Below are 18,300 nucleotides of genomic sequence, written 5' to 3' on the forward strand. Positions count from 1 at the left end.
GGCTAAATAAAGACACGTTTCACCTTTTTATTACAAAAACCTTCAAACCAGCAAGCCTCTGAAATACTTCAAATTGTCTGCAGATCCAAAAACTCATTTACAGGTATCATGAACTGTGAAACTTATGAGGAAGTCCATCATTCAAGTAAAGAATGTGATTCAGCTATACATATATTATATATATGTATGTATGTGTGTGTGTGTGTGTGTGTGTGTGTGTGTGGTTATCTGTTCTTCTGAAGATATTTCCTTTACTCAATCATTTATATTTATCACCAATTATATCATAATGACAGGCGGCTGGACGAGGAAGGGAGCAGCGTTCACGCTGAAACGCTGCTCGCTGAGCTTCACACTGATCTGCAGCTGACAGCAGAACTTCAAGGACGCTGAGCAGTTGGAGGAACACAAAAGCTCGTCGCCTCCCAGACCTGGCACCTTTGCCCACTTGTGACATCTGAGATATTTGGAGTGTGTGTGAGAGGGGAGCACAGAGAGTGTTACCTAGCTGGGCCTGTGTGCGGTCGGACATCTGAACCAGAGCGTTCTCCTTGTTGTTGAACAGGATCTTCACTCTCATCACGTCTCCGTAAACGCCTTCACGCCGTCGAGGAAGGGGGAGACGAGGAAGAGACAGAAGAAGAAGAAGAACAAAAAAAAAAAAAAAGAAACACCAACAAGTCACACAAACGCATCCAAACATGAAGCTACACCCACTAAAGCCTACAGCTGTGTCTGAAGCTGGACTGACTGCAGCCTGCCAAGCCACTGACCCTTGGTCTTATTGGTCAAATGAAGGCGGAGGAGATTTAACTGGGAGTCACTTTGACGGACTTCTCTCCACCACAGTGCCGGAGGTAAAAATCTGCAGGTGGAGGGAGGACCACGGAGTGGAGGCTGGGAAACCAACCAAATAGGCGCACATTCAATTTAGAAGGCAGGATCTCCTTGGTGGTTACGCACAGGAAATGTAAGTGGAAATTAAGGGTAAGGGTCAGAGGACATTTAAAAAACAAAAAAAAAAAAAACCCGGCAGATTACATCATGTAGGAGCTATGAATTATGGGAGTTGACTAAGAAAACCAAGAGCAGCTGATTCAGCACTGAGGACATGCAAACTGAAAGGAACCCGGCATGCAAACTCACAAACAGGCTCACTGGAATTAGATGGAAATCACAATAAATGCAGTTCCTCCTGGTTGAAAACACGAAGGGCGGGGCAGTGAAGTGACGGCAAACCCCGACTGTTGAGGGGTCAGCTGAGCGACGCCCTTTCCAAATTATACACAAATGAAAAAACTAGATCTTTTGCTTCTGTTCCCTCCCCGTTTTTACAATAAAAAAAGGACAAAGTCTTAAACTGGCTTCTTATGAATTTTGTGAAACGTCATGGTAATGCGTCAACTTGAATGTGAAAATTATAAATGGCACATTGTACTCTTAAATAAGTCAGACGCAAGATTTACAGAACATCTGTATTGAGTTAAAACACACATCTCTCAGCTCTATTTTAATTTGTTGCTTCATCTTCCGCCTTCCCGCCGCCGTAACTACAAAACCCACAAGAGGGCCCTGAAACTGACCTCCGGTGAAATGATAGAATACTGCAGCCACACAGAGGCTGACGTTAAATATAAAGAGATACTGGGACTATCAAAACATGCTGAAAGAGAAAGAAGTACGTTTTTGTCCCTAAAACCTGTAAAACTTTCAAACGTCTTCTCAATTTTTTACTTTGTAGTGAAACCACGGAGGAAAAACTGCAGATATTGTGAATAAACTCAATCAGCACGCAAATTTATGACAAAACACTCACTTTTAATTATTAAAATGACACTTAAAAAGAGGAAATGCAAAAAAAAAAAAAACTTATATAAGTAAATCAGAACAACCAGTTGGTATTGATAATTTAAAATAAGAAGCTAGTGACAACATACCGAAGAGAATAAAGAGGCAGTGGGGCGTAACTCTCTTTAAAGACAGCAGAGAAGGCAGCGGAGGGACAGGACAGGTAAAGTGGGAGGGCAGGACAGGTGGAGGGTCCGAGGCGTTTCCATGGCAACAAATTAAAAACGGGAAGAAAAAAAAAAAAGACAGGTGAGGGGTCAATCAGAGGGTTAATCATCTTGTGGAGAGGAGAGGGGCAGATAAATGTCAAAACCAGCACAATTTCACACATGACTGCACAGGTGTATTTGTGGGTGTGTGAGTGTGTGTGTGTGTGTGTGTGTGTGTATACTGTTCAGGAGTGTGCACAGGCGCACATGCAGGTGTGAAGGCATGCATGTGCAAGCGTGTGTGTATGCACAGGTAGGGGCTCATGCAGTTGTGTGTGTGTGTGTGTGTGTGTGTGTGTGTGTGTGTGTGTGTGTGTGTGTGTGTGTGTGTCATTTGGTGGCCACTAGGCGGCGACTACAACTGGGCCACAAGCTTTGTTTCTTTGATCCTCTCAATACAGTGGCGAATGGGGTGACAACAGTTAACATATTTGTGTCACTGTCGGCAAAAGCTGCCGGAATCACGTCCCATGCGTCGGAGGAAACAGGAGCATTAGCAAGTGACGCTTTCTGACAGCCGAGGACTCGAAAGTGTCCAGAACGCTTTTCAGCAGATCTATAGCGTCACTTCGAGAGAACGTCTTCTCTTTATGATATAAAAAAAAAAAAAAAAAAAAAAAAAAAAAAAAAAAAAAGCACCGAAACCGAGGAACAAAAAGCGAGGGCCAGACTGAACTGCGGGCCACCGGTACGGCTGCGCCCCGGTGGACAGCCATACATGAGTCTGTTATGAAGGGTCAGATGTGGCGGCAGGGGGTGGAGCTGAGGGGGTGGGGGGGGGGGGGGGGGGGTGCAAAAAAGTTGAAAAACACTGATGAGAACAAAGTAATTTAATGAAGAAACAGGAGATCAAACTGTGTGATCTAAAACTACTGAACCACTTCTCTACCTGAGTTCATGAAGCTACACCTGCTTCTCTTTTCTCTGGCTGTGAATGTTTGCAGGAGCAGAAAAGAGGAGGTTACTCCATGAAGCGGGCTCCTGTGCTGTGTGTGCGAGTGTGTGTGAGAGAGCCAGTGGTTGTGGCGGTACAGAGCGTAGCCAGGGATCAGCGCAGACTGATACCGTGAGGTGAAGAGATGTGAAGTGTCAGTACGTGTTCACTGTCAGCGGGGATTCAGCGCTGCAGCACCTCGAACCAGAAAACCGGTTTGGTTTTGCTTCCTGAGGCGAGAAGGAGCTGGTGCCGAAGTTAGCTTCAGGCTGGGTTTAATGTGACGTGTCTGAAGAACGAATGTGAAACGCTGCGGGAGCTGGCTCACCTCGGGGTTCAGGTTGGTGACCAGCAGGACGCAGTGTCCTGTCGGAATGTGAGGGAAGCCCAGCCTGGTGGCGCCGGGCAGGGAGAGCGAGGACAGGGCGCCGGGCAGAGCGGGGAACGTCAGGCCTGGATACGGGGAGGACACTGAGACAGGCCAGACCAGTAAGCAAGAGTCCAGGAAGGGCAGGATGCAACACGACCACATTTATTTCCTCTGTGCTCTGTCTAGAGCAGCCGGAAGCCCTCTTAAGGTGTTTGGAAACTGGTTTTAAATTCTTAAAGATACATTAAGAAAAAAAAAAATCTGCACATCATACAGTAACAAAAATACCCAGGGTAATCAGAGACCAGGCGGCTTTAGTGACGCTCAGTCAGATCTTTTTATATTCAAATAGTGACCAAAGAAAAGCTTAAGATGAATTCTGTATGGTTGGAACATTCTGCTGCTTTTAGCTGTCAGGAGGCAACAAAGTTCAAAGATTTTAGAGAAGATTCTTCTGCAGTATTTTCATCCACAGCTTTTTTCCGAGACACTGTGTGTAGTATCTAAATATAGACTTATACATTCAACAGTTTTTTTATTCTTTACATCTGTGGATATTTCATGCATTTATAATTATTACTGTTCAGGTCTGAACGAGTCAAAACCTTTCACTGCATGTTGTACTGTGCATAACGTTTGTGAGCGTAAAGATCTTGGCTGCAGTGCGGTCGGTGTGAATGTCTGCTGCTGCAGCATCAGGCCAGCAGGTGTGTTGGGGTGTGTTCCTTCCTGTGCGGACTCAGACCGAGGCCCAGGACGGACTCACCTGCAGGCTGGATCGTGAAGGCTGGTGGGAAAGCATGAGTGGCTCCTGCATACGGGGCGCTGATATGATACCTGGTGCTGCGAGCGGGAAGACACAAAGAACTGAGGCTGAGCAGTCACTCTGTGTGTGTGTGTGTGTGTGTGGTGTGGTGTGTGGTGTGTGTGTGTGTGTGGTGTGTTTTAGTTCTATTGCAACACATTCACAGATGTAAAGCCTCCATTAGATCCCCACTCTACAGGTTTTACTTCAGTTCAGCTTGTAAAATCTACACAAACACGAGCTCTTCTCATCCACTGGCTCCTGCCGGTCACATTCTCTCCTTGGCCCGGCGGCGCCGAGGCGGGGTTCCTTACTGAAGGCTGCAGCCATGGCCGGGTGCTCGATGGCCGGCTGGCTGTCTCCGGAGGGCAGGTCCGGCCTGGTGAAGTCTCGGCTCTTCTCGTTGTTGTACTTGACGTTGAGGCTGGTGAGTTTGGAGAAGCTGATCCTCAGAGTGCAGCAACTGTTGTAGATGTTCTGTCCGTCCAGCGACTGAAACACAGCAGCAGCAGAAGGGTTAATGTCAGTCGAAGATGGCGGCAGAAACCCTGACCCTGACCCTAGCGTTCAGACCACTGCTGAGTGCAGAGACGAAGCTCCTTCAGTCAGCGTCCAGAGTCCCCATTCCCCCATTAAAATACAACATTCTGAGACACACTGAATAAACCAGACCGGTCTTTGGATGCCTCACTTCATCTGGGACTGACACTTTGGTACCAGAGCAGTCGCCGTCAGGCTCACACAGCAGGATGCGTGGCGCTGAGGCCGATCGGGGAGCGCTGCCTCACCAGTTTGGCCGCCTGAGCCGAAGCTCCGTCTGGATACTGCAGCAGCGCCTGGAACTGGCTGTTCTTAGTGAAGACGATGATCCTCAGCACCGTGCCGAACTTTGAGAAGATCTGGGCAGGAAGTGACATTTCACAGCACGCCGGTTCATAACGAGAAGCTGAGCTGACGATACAATGCGACGCTCCATGCTATTTTGTTACTGCGCTGCTCATGCATTAAAAGCAAAACAGTCTACAAGTTAGCAAGATTCTATGAATAAAACCATTAGTCACACCGCTGCTGCGTCCATGTGGCGACGGGTGAGCATCGAGTGTGTTGTTTCCGGTTTGAGTTACCTGGCAGAGGGCATCCAGAGTGACGGGGTACGCCAGGTTGTCCACGACCACCCGGAGAACCGAGCTCGGCGCCGCCACAGTGGTGTCCACGTGAGACGTACTGAGCGCCCGGAGAGCTGCCTGGGCCCTCTGAGAACGAGAGAGAGAGAGACAGGTTCACTTCGCACTGAGACACCAGCAGAGCGTGACGATGTCTGCGTCGGGCTGACGAACCTCCTGGTTGGGGGAGTTGTCGGTCTTCAGCTCTTTGTGGTTGGAGAACTGTACGAACACTGGCTGGTGTCTGATGATGGGCATCACTGTGGAGTAGTAGCCCACCATGTTCTGAGCCGCTTCCTCTGAGTTCATCTCCAAGAAGGCCTGAGGCCAGGCGAGGACCAGAGGACAGGTGGGACGGAGAAGCACAGTTCCATCAGTGACATTTTAACAGAATAATTTTCCATCTGGATTTCAGCGGCAGATCGACGTCTGCGGCGTTCCGCTGCTCCGTCGCCGCCCTGTACCTGGTTCTTGGCTTTGAGCATCAGCAGGTTGGTGACGTCTCCGAAGGGCAGGCCCAGGCCGATCACCTCGGTCTCCGTGATGTCGCTGGGAAGCTTCCGGATGTGGAGGACTCTGGACGGCACGCTGGGACCTCGGACGTCACCTTTGAACTTCTTATTGTCATTGCCATTGGCTGAATACCAGACACAAACCGACTTCAGAACATTCCAACATGAGAATGTATTATTTTAAGTGTTGTGCGAGATGCAACTCATTATCTCTCTTTGAGAGACTTTTTCCAGGCACTAATGAGAAAATGTGAGCTGTTCACAATGATTCTACTGAAGAAGCGTGAATATCGTTGGGGTGAGTAAAACCTCGGAAAAGCTCACAGCTGCATCTTCACCACACACCTGACAGTTTCCAAGAGACCCTCATCTTCATCTAAGCTGTGAAGCAAACTGCCAAAGCCGTCCATATCCATATCCATATCTACGACTGGTTATTGTTTGGAACTGTAGAGTTCCTTTTAAACGGCATTTCCAACACATGAAGTGCTTCTTGAAACTACAGTTTTCAAAGCATTCTCACTTCGCAGCACAGTCCTGTGTCACTATTTAAAGTATGCTGCAGACCAGCTGTGTGCGTGCCGTTACTGGTTTCCATTTCTGTGCATGCAAAATAACCTGAAGTACATAATTAATGCTTTGACTTTACTGGGTAAATACAGCACACAGAAGTCACAGTTTGTTCCCAGGACTCGTGAACCGACTAAACCGACTGGGTGTTAGTGTGTGCAGATCTCTGACCTGCAGTGCTCATGATATACGGGACGTTTGAGACGCTGGAGAAAAGCTCGTCTGGTCCTCTCTGAAACAGAAGAACACACCGCGCTGGCCGTCAGTGAGGAGCAGAGTCAAATGAAGAGATTTCATCCACACGGGGGAGGAAAAATAACAAGTCCAAAAGTACAAAACAGGTGATTTGAGACCATCTGTCAGCTGACAGAAGGAGCAGTAATTCAATGCTGAGACGGTCAAGGACACCAGGAATAAGGTCTGGAGGTATGCATCCACAACAACATCAGCTTTTTTCTTCACAACCAAGAATTCATGGTGTTGCTTTGTTGTGTAAAGAAATTAAATCTGAGTTCTGAACATGCGGCGGCTGTGGCTCGGTTGGTACAATGGTCGGGTGGTTGTTGGTTCGGTTCTCCATCCCTGTCCATATGCAAATGTGTCCTTAGGCAAGACACTGAACCCCTAACTGCCCCCAGTGCACTTCAGCCTAAGTTGATATGTAAAAAAAAAAAGTCAGGATATATTCAGATTTTCCAAAATAAGCAGAGATGTGTGAGACACCCCGGAGTCATGAATCACACTTTATGTTTGATATTTAAGCAAAATGTGGTGGCAGTCGCTCTAACATGATGCTTCTGTGCTACGTAAGCTCATAGTGGACAGAATTTTTTCTGTCTTCCCTGAAACTGTGGAACAAGCTCCACTGTGCATCAGAAACGCTTCTTCACCGCCTATTTCTAAAACTAACCTTAAAACCCAGTTTTATTCATTGACTTTTAACCCAGCTTGAGACTGAGATTTTCTTGTTTATCGTTTTATTGTTTGCATTTTATGTCTTTCGGTTTTTATATCAATTTGTGTGCAGCTGCAGCACTTCGGCTCGGCTGTAGTTGTTTCTAAAGTGCTGTATAAAAACAACTGTTAAGGTCAAAGGCCTCTTTGGGCTTGACCACTTATGGGTTGTGGAGCAGGTTTTAAGTCCCTCATTTCCTGGACAACCCACAGGAATTCTTAAAGAACACTAACATGTCAGAGCTTAAAAGAACAAATTGTGAAATTAATCAAAAAAATGGGTGGTGCAGCGCACACACATAAGGGATAACATGCAAACTCCATACAGAAATGCAGCAGGCCCCGGCTGGTATTGGAACCCCGGACCTCAAAAACTGCACTTTAGGTTAGACACAAGTGTTCACACTGAACAAAGCCATTTATTCAAACTTCTGAGATGTTTCTTTTGCTGGACACCATTTTAAGAGCCGTTTCCGGTGTTCTCGTGAAGAGTGGATCGTCCTCACTGCCATCCAAAGCATCGACGATGCAGCATTTTGAATTCATTCACCAGCTTGTTAAGGACATCCAGCTGCAGCCATCAAGTCAAGGCTCATTATGCAAACCTGATGTTTAACCAGATTAACCATTTGTGGTCTGAACTGACTTGTGAGGCTCACCTGGAGCTAAATGATACACGTCAAATACAAAATGATCCCACTTCTCCACATCGATCTCTAAAGAATTGAAGCCCGTTTTATATTGTGATGATTACTTTTCTCTTTCTGCTCATCAAAAGATTAATATTATCCTTGCAATAACACTGAAATCCAACTTTTGGGCCTCGAAACATCCTTTTGCTCCACTAATGACTGTAAAAACTGTTTATTGGCCCTCAGCCTCCCTGACTTCAGAATGTTCTGCGCTTAACAGACTGAATATTTTGGAGCTGCGTAGAGGTGGCTGCAGGTGCAAACACGTCACCTCTGACTGCGTGAAATTACGCAACATGTTTTCCCCCACACTTTACACAATCCAATGGAAAAAAAAAAAAAAAAAAAAAAGAGAGATGTGTTGACATGTGAAGAGCAGCGTTACAGTGGGAAATCACACCGACGGGTCACAGCTCCGTCCTGCGCTTCACTCTGAAAGCCCACTCTTCACCACAAAACACCCCCACCTCGCTGCAGCAGCTCCTCGTCCCCCTGCAGGGGGCCGAGCGTGAATTCCTGGAGCTCTATGAGAAACAGATGTGGACAAACAAGCCCGGAGTCGCTGAGCAGAGGCACCAAAACAAACCACACTTCAGCTGCGTGCTCGCACTGCAGCTGAGCTGATGGGGAGTCAGGTTGACGAGCTTTCTTCAGTCCTGAAAATTCAGCTGCAGAAACAATGATTTGGTTACAGATTTTGTAAAATGAACTTAACGTCAACAATTTGCATGCTCGCCAGCAAATCGTCACACACACACGATAATGTGTTCATACGCAGAAGCACCAGGGGGCGACGGAGAGGGCAGTCATTTCCGATGTTGCACTTTCCTCTGAGAGGAACTGGAGCACACGCCTGCGTTCTCCTCAGCGGGGACAAAGCAGCTCAGATCTTCTTACCATCTTCACATGAATAATAAAGCCAGCAGAAACCCGAGTGCCGCTCACCGCTCGCCCTCCTCGCCACGCCGCTCTTATCTCCCATCGCTGGGTGCTGCATGCCAGCTGCTGACAAACGGCCTGAAGACAAACGGCGTCAGCGCCCGGCGAGCAAACCGACGTCTGGTTCGAACAAGAAGACCGGCCGGCTCCAAGCACAGAGACCAGCAGCAGAACTCGTCCAGGCTGCACATTCTGGCTCCAGACCGAAAACCTCTCATGAGAAGATTCAAAGTAATACTTCAAACCAAAGGGATCCATCAGTTACTCGACCTTCACTGTTTAATTCATGTTTAAGCACCTGCCGTGCAGGTTACCAAGAACCTGGAGTGCAATTACTTTGCTATAACTGCTGTAAATAAAAACCACTTGGTGAAGCTCCTTGTAATGTTCTTTGTCTTGATAAACACACGCTTGTATCACGGTAGTGCTGATGTTCTATGAGCTGAGCTGCGCCGCTAAATCACTCATCAGGTTCATCTGAAGTTATCGCCGTCGATGAGAGTCGTTGGCTGCAGTGACTAACTTCACTCTAACATCGTTGCAAACTGTATCTGCCAAAGGTCGTCTAAGGTTTCATCAGTTCATATTATTATCAAATGTGACGATCGGTGATAACCAGCAGTCTGAGTCTTCTGGTAATGTCTATCTCTTCTGCTGTTGGGTTCTTTGACAGTTAACAGGTAATTATTTTTCTGATCGGAGTGATTTACCACTTTGATGAAAGAAAATCCTACAATATTCATTAGTGCATGTGCAAGTTAAAAGTAATATTAAATTACCATTTGAGAAACTAAGGATAGCCCGATACATGGGCCGGCCGATATATCGGGCCGATATTTGAGCTTTTTTTTTACTTTTACTGGCATGGCCATACTTGCATGGATTCGCAGATTTATTTTCCCTGGCATGATTTACAGACAGGCATCCACGGGCAGCTCTATAAGTACTTCAGTTGTTTTAATGATGTCTAAATATTTGTTTTATTTTACTTTATAGGCATTATTTGAATAATTAAAAGCACCCCTTTTTGTTAATTTTAACGTTTGTCGCGTGAAGTTGAACAAAGCAGTTAAAATTTTTTACTGTTCAATAAATATTTCTTCTTTTAAGCTTGAGACCTGAAATAGTTGTTATCTTTGCGTCATTTCTGATGTAAACTGAGGGAGTAAAAGCAGTATCGGCCCCAAATATCAGCTCAAGAAAATCAGCAGTCTATAATTGGCCATCGGCTGAGGGTGATGGAAAAAAATCGCTATCGGCATCAGCCCTAAAAAATCCTTATCGGTCTAGCCCTATAAGAAACACGAACGAACTGAGAAAAACAGCTGACAAATAACTGCTTTCCAAACAGCGTCAATATTGACTTATGGAGTTCCTCAGGGTTCAATTAAAAGTACTCTTTCTTTGTGTGATTCAGAGTTAGTCTGTTGAAGATCTGCAGTGATAAATATACTAAAGAGGGTTTGTGCCTGTGCGTCAAACTACATTTATTTAGAAGTCTAATTTTTTATTTGAAAGAGATTTTTCAAATGAACTACTGAGTGACGAATAAATAATCCTTGGTTGAATTTCTAGTTTTCGTAAACCATCAATTATTTATGTGCAAAAAATAGTGAAAAAGACTACTGAATATCTTGGTAAAATATGTATTCAGTAAATTTTGTGGTGCATATTCACAAAATAAAACACTGATTATCGGCCGCTAATTCCCTATTAAGAGCATTAGCGATATCCTCAGGGTGCTAATGAAAGTCCTTGATCAGAATAATAAATAAAAAGATTAAGTTTCTTTAAAAGCAGCTATAACAATCCATATCAGATATTTAAGAAAGCAACTGGATTTTGGGTCCTTTAGCAATCGCAACAGGTTCACTGTTAACCGCTCAGTCTTCTGTGGAAGCTTATTTGTTTGTTTAAGGTTAGTCAAACTAAATGACACCCATCAGAAAAAATCTCAGGCTTTGAATAAACAGAGTGCATATTCTAAATAAAAAATTAACAAGGATGTGTTGGTTTCTGTCACTCAAATTCTCCCACCTGCAAATAAACAGCAGATCTGATTAAAATAAAGATTTTGAGTGAGTTTTTTTCAGTCCAGTCAGAAATATTCCTTATTGTATTGAAACTCATTTCCCCCCCAAAAATTAAAAAGAGGAAGCGCCGCGGTCTTCCCGTCTGCTTCAGCAGAGAGCAGATGAGCTGACCCTCTGAAACTGTTCCTGGGTTTGAAAAGTCCCTTTTAAAGCAGCGGCCGGCGTGAGTGGTCAACGAGGTTTCACATGACTCCCTCGAGGCACCAGAAGGTAACAAGACACCGCCTTGTTCGCCTCCCGCTCTCAGATCACAGCCACTCTGACTTCAGAAGCTCCTGTTTGACTTGAAAACAGTGGCGGTGTGGGAGGTGGAGGTCAGCGTTCGCCACCCGTAACCCAAACCCGCCAACCAGACGTAACACAGCGTGTCCACAAAGTGGCATCACAGCCAGGGGTCTGACACCGGGGGACGTTTGATACTGTGAGCCGTTTCCAGTCGTGGCCTCGAGGCTTGAGAAGCAGGCCTAAGATCAGGAGTTCACAGGGTCTCCAAGCAAGAGGAATTCCCCCAAGTGGAAAAATAAACTACGCCTTCTTTCTTCATGAGCTCCATTTCATAAAGATGATACGATATTGCTCAGCCTGGACTAAGAAGACAATTTTATTGTTGAACATAGCGGCTATTATCAGATATCAAGTGACAACATGAATGTCCCCCAAATAATGCATTTTTCATAAGGCAGCACGCCTCCAATACGACCATCAGCCTCCAAGTCATACATTGTCTGGACCTGGAAAAAGTACAAACAGCTCAGTATGATTGAGGAAGCTGAAGTGCTGAGTAAGTGAATGGTCGCCAACAGATGGAAGGTTCTGCATGTGAGCGGAGGGACGAAGCAAAAGAGCTCCTCAGAGACAGAAAATGAGGACAGAAAAGGGCTTACGAGCTCAAAAAAGTTTAATCAATTTGAAAATGAAAGGCCTTCAGAGAACATTCTAGTCACAGCAACAGACTCCTGTCCCGCAGATCCCGACAGTCTGATTTCTAAATGATGCTGCATGTTGCAGGTACGAGTTGAGAACGACTCCCTCTGCTTCTGATTACCAACTGAAAGTTCACAATTCAAAATGAGTGCCAATCATCGAGAGGCTAAGAGAGCAACGTTTTATGGCAATTTGAAAGAAAATTATGCATGAGTCTTATAACCTGAAACAGAGAAAAAAATCCCCAGCAGCCTTCATGTTCAGCCTGGTGCAGAGCAGAAGAGGAAGCATGCGGACCATGAGGCTGCGATTGGTCCGAGCTACTATGTCATGGGGGACCTTATCAATCTCCACATTAGTACACAACAGTAAATGTGCATTGTATTGGAGGAGTGATGTTAAATTCAAGAGAGAGCAGGAGACACCGCCCCGGCGCAGGGCAAAGAATTGTGGTTGCGGCGCCATCCACAACTATTCATGCACTTCAGAGGTTTCGGACAATACCGTGCAGGAAGCTGAGCTTGTAGCTCGTGGTTAAAGTCTGCAGGCTTTTGCCCAAAAGATACAATCTGCAGAATTTAATCCGATCTTTGTGACAAATTGCTCAAACTGACTGGAAATGCAGGAAAGAAAAAAAAAACAAAAAAAAAAAAACAACTGGAAATGAGTTTCATGCAGTTTTGGGTCTTCTACGCTCCTTGCGTTGTGGCTGTGAATTACTTTGCAGCATGTACAGCTGGGGCTGCACGATACTGGAAAGAACTAACATTGCGATTGTTTCTAACCCTGCGATATACATTGCGATATTTAAAAAACAGTCATTTCCCCCAGATGACCTGAGCAGCACTTTAAGTTATGCCACGCTCCTGCCATCTTGTTGACAATCAACCTGTCCGTTGTTCATTTTTCAATGCTGTAATAAGCAACTCAGGCCATGTGCAGGAGTGTGGTCTGTTTCAGCAAAATGATTAAGAACAACTGTGATTGGTGGATCACTGCGCTCAGTGTTTGTTGGGTTCTCCTGTCAGGAACGGTGAGGTTATTATTGTAGGAACCCATGAATTAACACGTTTTTCTTTGCCTCTGCCACGAACCAATGTACTCAAGACTTTATATACGCCAGAAATATAATCATATTGTCTTTAAAGAGCACAATCCATAATAAACAGTGCTAAATGTATGCAAATATGATACTAATTTAGCTAACTTATAATACGTGTTGTTGTATGTCGTTTCTTCTTGTGCCTTTAACCTCTTATGCCTTGGATCTGCTTGTTCTTCGTGAACTAAATGTGTTTGTCATTGTAATTATGAGTGTAAAATTTATTTGGATGGAGAATGGATCCCAATAGGGATCCTTAAATCACAAGGAATCAGTCATCAGCAACAATTCTACCTCGTTCGATCAACACTTCGAAAATAAACGAAGCAGAACACAGTTACTGAACCAGCCACTGCCTCTTGTAGTGCACTCTGCTTCCAGCCATCAGGGGGCAACAGCCATGTTTGATGATCTTCGAGTCAGGACGTAATGAAAATACTCTATTAATCCTATTGGGTAATTTGTAGGGTGCTTTGAACAGGAATCAAAGATTTTGGTGACTCGAGGGAAAGCAGCTGCTCTCTCCTTTAAAAGCCAGTTGAACCTGTCGCAGTCAGATAAACGGATTATCTTTCGACTTTTTGTGGAATGTGAATAAAAAGGTAAAATGCAGCAAGAGCTTGAGTGACTGAGAAATCTTTAAAATCGACAAAGAGAGACATTACTGACGAGTCCTAGAGAGCAAATTAGACACTGAAAAGATGACACAGCAACACAGCACACAGAGAGGAGGAGGAGCAGCAGCAGCAGAGATGCCTACCTTTGTACCAACTGTTATATCGTGGTGGACACTGTGAAGACAAGAAAGGGTATTAGTAGGAGCATGGTGAAAAGAGGAGGGAAAATGAAGAGGTGAAGAGGACAGGAAATGGGAGTTATATAGTTGAATCAGGTCTTGAGGAGGACAGCAGGACCTCCTGAAAGCTTTGGCTTCAAAGAGACACGGTTAAAAGAAAAAAAAAAATCCAGAGGATGTGAAACTGACTTCACAGAACTCAAATGCAAAAGCAAAGGCAACCATGTACCGTTGTACAAACAGACAACAAAACCTCTCCACACCTGCTGTGAACGCAGGAAACTAATAAAGCACGGCAGCTGGTTTGGGTCAAGGCAAACATGTGGCTCCAGTAAGGCATTAGTAAAAACACCCATAGATATTTGCATGAAAGGTGCAATATGTACAATTCAAGTAATTTCAATTTTACTTTTAAAGGTTGGTATTTCTCAGACTTTCTGTCACTTGTGAGTAGAATTTTCTTGTATGTGTTTTTATGTTTTCATTCCGAGACATGATTATCAATAATCTTCAGCAATGATCCTCTGGGAACCGCTGTTCCAAAACATCCAAGAGTTATCCACAACATCCTAATATACTACAACCTGTCTCTCTGCTGCTTTTTACTGAACAGCAATGCAGGGTTTTTTTCATTTTAGTTTCATGCAATGACATCAGGTAGCCTAAATGTAAGTACCAGTCCATGTTTGACATGGGAGATGCTTCAAAATATGTTAAAAAAGAAGTTAGAAAAGTCAGCCAAAAAAGAGAAAGAGTGATATAAGGCCCGAGTACACAGATGGGGCCTTCTGTGAGCTTTATGTGTGTGATTAATTAGCTTTCCAGAAGTTTACAGATGCAAACGCAGTAATACCACCGATGACCCTTGGGGGCAGTGTTGTGATCATGTGCGGCCAGCAAATGAAATGAAGACGACCACAGACGTGGTGTGTATTTGAGGAAAGACTGTACGGTTGTGTCATCACAAAATTCAGATGGAATGTGTGAACGGTTTACAAACAAAGTTAAAAACAAGACAATGAATAAAACTCCCCAGAGCACATATTAAGTAACTCCAGGGCAACAGTTACTGTAGTGGTTAAGAACCTGTCTGATGTTTGGATTACAGGCAATCACCCAAAGGAAAAAAACACAGCGATTTAAACGCATAAACTGAGCATATTCGGGTCATCATAGTCCAAGAATAATGCTGCCCCTAAACAAGAGGCCGCATTCACAAGGTTGACCAGCCTGGTGAGCATCCTCCTTCAGCAGGACACAGAAATCAATATAACTGCGTCATTACTTTTATGAGAAATAAGTAAGACACACAAAAATGCTGCCGTGTATGAAATTAAGTGTCTATCGCTGAGAACAACACCTGGTTCTTCTTCTCTAAGAGATAATGGTGGTGTGTGCACCTACAGACAAAATCCAGAGAGAAAGTATCATCGTAGAGTCCAAAAAGTCAACATATAGTGTGTTACACGAGGCACCACAACTCAGCCTATAAATACAATTTAATAGCATCATTCAATCATTAGCGAGCACAGTTCCAATCATTTGTTGATAGCTGAGTTGAAGTTAACAAAAATATTGAGGCATCAGATACTGGCCTCGCTCCAGCTTTTGTTTGATAAGCAACACGATGAGAGAACGACCCACGATGCTTCACTCCTCAGACTACAGGAGGTTTTGAGGCTGTGACTCCCCCTCCCAGAGACCAGACCTTCGAGATGGCCTCAGCTGTCCTGGTCTACAGTGGCGTGCACATGTTCATGTTCAGCTACCCTGCTGCTCTGCACCCGGTCCCAAAACACGAGGAAGTGTCCCAGTCAACTGGCTGAACATGCAAAACCACTCTTTTCCATCTCAGTTCTGAAAACTGAAAAAGCTTCTGATGTGTCGAGTTCACAGGCTGAGCTGAAACCACTGAAGATCTGATGTTGTGTGATGTTCACAGAAGCTGGTCAAGGACTGGAAGTGTGACTGCACTTACATGGAGGACGGAAGTGAGAGGAAACCTCCGTAACCAGTTTGTCCTGCAGCTATTTAAAAACCTCTGCTGATCTTATCTCAGCTCTTCATTCTCCATTCATCACTCTATCACTGAGCTGTGTGATGCGTTTGCTGTCAGTGGGACTTCCGAGCTTTACGTAGGAGTGAATATTTATGCCTCGCCAGAACTCATTCATGCCGGAGGGTCTTTTTTCTTCCTGCTGGTTTACAGTCAGCCGCAGCTCAACCGGCCAGTTTTTCTCTTGCTGCGAGTCGCACGGTTGTTATCTGAAAAATGTCACAGAGCACTCCAAATCACCTCTGTGTTTCTGGAGACTCGCATTTCCAAACCACAAACCTAAAATAATGCAAGTTTTGAGGACAGCAGGTGTTGTTAAAAATCATGAGAACAAGTGATACGTGAAATTCATATTTGGAGTAAAATCACTTTACGTAAAACTGGATATAATCAAACGTCTGGTAGAGGCAGAGGAAAGTGTCACAAAACTGATGCAACGATAAGACAGAAAGCCTAAATATGTAAAACTTTCTGTGTGACACTCAGACTTGGCAAACAAAGTCTAAATGAGGGATTACAATAAACATTTTTTAAGCAAGACTCAACATGATGGACTTGTTTTAGAAAATGAATCCTTAGCCACGTGAAAGGACTGATCTGTTTAGCAATGAATCATTAAAGTTTTACTGGTTTACAAGGTCCCGGGTTTATGGCCAGCTTCAAGACTTTCCAAGGTCATCGTCTGAGTCACCACATAAAAACTTCCAATAGTTTGTCGTTATAGCAGCTACATCAGCACTGATCGCTTCGGGACAGGTAACATTAGCAGCTGTATTTCAGAGTATTTACAGTTTATCTGCTGCAGCAGAAGCCTCTGACTCCATGAGCACCCCCACCAAGTAATATAACTCAAGGCTTTTAAAGTGTATTGAGTGCTTCTCAAACTAATTTTGATTAAATGACAATGAATTTCTCACATTACAAAATCTAAAGGTCTCAAAAAAAACTGAATTGTAAAAGCACATAGCATATTTGTTGGATAAATAAATTCTAGCTCAAGAATCATACATAAAAGTACTTCCACTTTTTATTCAAGATGGTGCAGCAAGCTCCTCTGGTATAGCTCTGTTATCTGACTTACATAACTACACTCAACTTCTAATGTTATGAGAAAAGTCATTTCAAGCCTGATGAGGGGTTAATTACAACACATGAATGAGAAAATAAATTCATTTCTGTGCCAGCAGAGGAAACCCTTTTTCTCTAACCACTCATTTTCACATTTTCCATTGATAGAAACACCGAAAAAAAATTAAGAAAACCAAACAAGCAAGTTTCATTTTTATAAAAATCGACACTCAAATTAAAACCCCAAAATTTGGTTTGAATTAAGACCACTTGGCTGAAGTACACCCAGTTACCATACTTTGACAGTTTCTGTTCAGTCTGAGCCCGTCTCCAACCTAAACACGTGGTATAAACCGCAAAATATTTCAATACGCAATTCAGCACACGCACACCATAAATTCACACATGAAACTGCATGAATCTACACTTCAACACGACTCGCCCTCATTAAAGCGAATCAACTCATGTCATCAGTTGTAACCGAAACCAAAACAAACATGAAGCTCATCCCTCAGAGTTAACTCTCCACTTCTGCACATAAAAACAAACAGATCAGCACCGAAGTTTCTAAAACCTGCCGCATGTGTCATAATGAGCAGATTTCTCCACTGACACGACAGTTTGTGTGAAGTTGTGGATCCAACAAGATGTAAGTGATGCACTTTATTCACACCACTCTGATAAAAACAGTCGCAGATATTAAATACTGCGCACGGAAAGACACGGATGGACTTTATGGATGATAGATGCAAGTTCCAGGTCTTATACAGGTGGAGGTCTGTCCGGCAGCACAGCCTCGGAGTGGGCGTGTGAAACTTATGTCCGCGGCTCGCGGATTCCTACAGCTCTCTGCTCCGTTACACGGACCCTTCAAAGCGTGGCAATCGTCCTCTGGATAAATTAGCGCGTTTCGGACCGGCGGCGATGCTCCCACCCGGCTGCGGGGCGCCTCTGGAGGGAGTCGAGCCCGCAGAGGATGGCCCGATCTCAGGCTAACCTCTGCAGCTAACTCGGCTAACTTATTAGCTTCCAGCTGGGAGCACAAACAAACTTTACCAGAACCGACGAGAGAGAAACCATGCGACGGAGCTCCGGGACGACACCGGCCGGCGGCGGGAGGGGGCTGACGCTCGCGTGTGCTGGGGTTAAAGAAGAGCCAGGAGATGCGTGAGTGCGGTGGGAGCGTCAGGCGAAGGGAAAACTCACCCGTCCATTGCACAACACGGAACTACGGAGCAACAGGTTCCAGCCAGCGGCCAGCGGGA

The 18,300-nt window shown here is 44.7% G+C and overlaps 1 pseudogene; it reads right to left on the reverse strand.

Moving 5' to 3' along the window:
* Nucleotides 1-510: 510 nt before the first annotated feature.
* LOC115381587 (polypyrimidine tract-binding protein 1-like) lies at nucleotides 511-18,285 on the reverse strand (annotated as a pseudogene).
* Nucleotides 18,286-18,300: the final 15 nt, after the last annotated feature.

The sequence above is a fragment of the Salarias fasciatus genome, chromosome 23, assembly GCF_902148845.1.
Source record: "Salarias fasciatus chromosome 23, fSalaFa1.1, whole genome shotgun sequence".
In the NCBI taxonomy this organism is placed as follows: Eukaryota; Metazoa; Chordata; class Actinopteri; order Blenniiformes; family Blenniidae; genus Salarias; species Salarias fasciatus.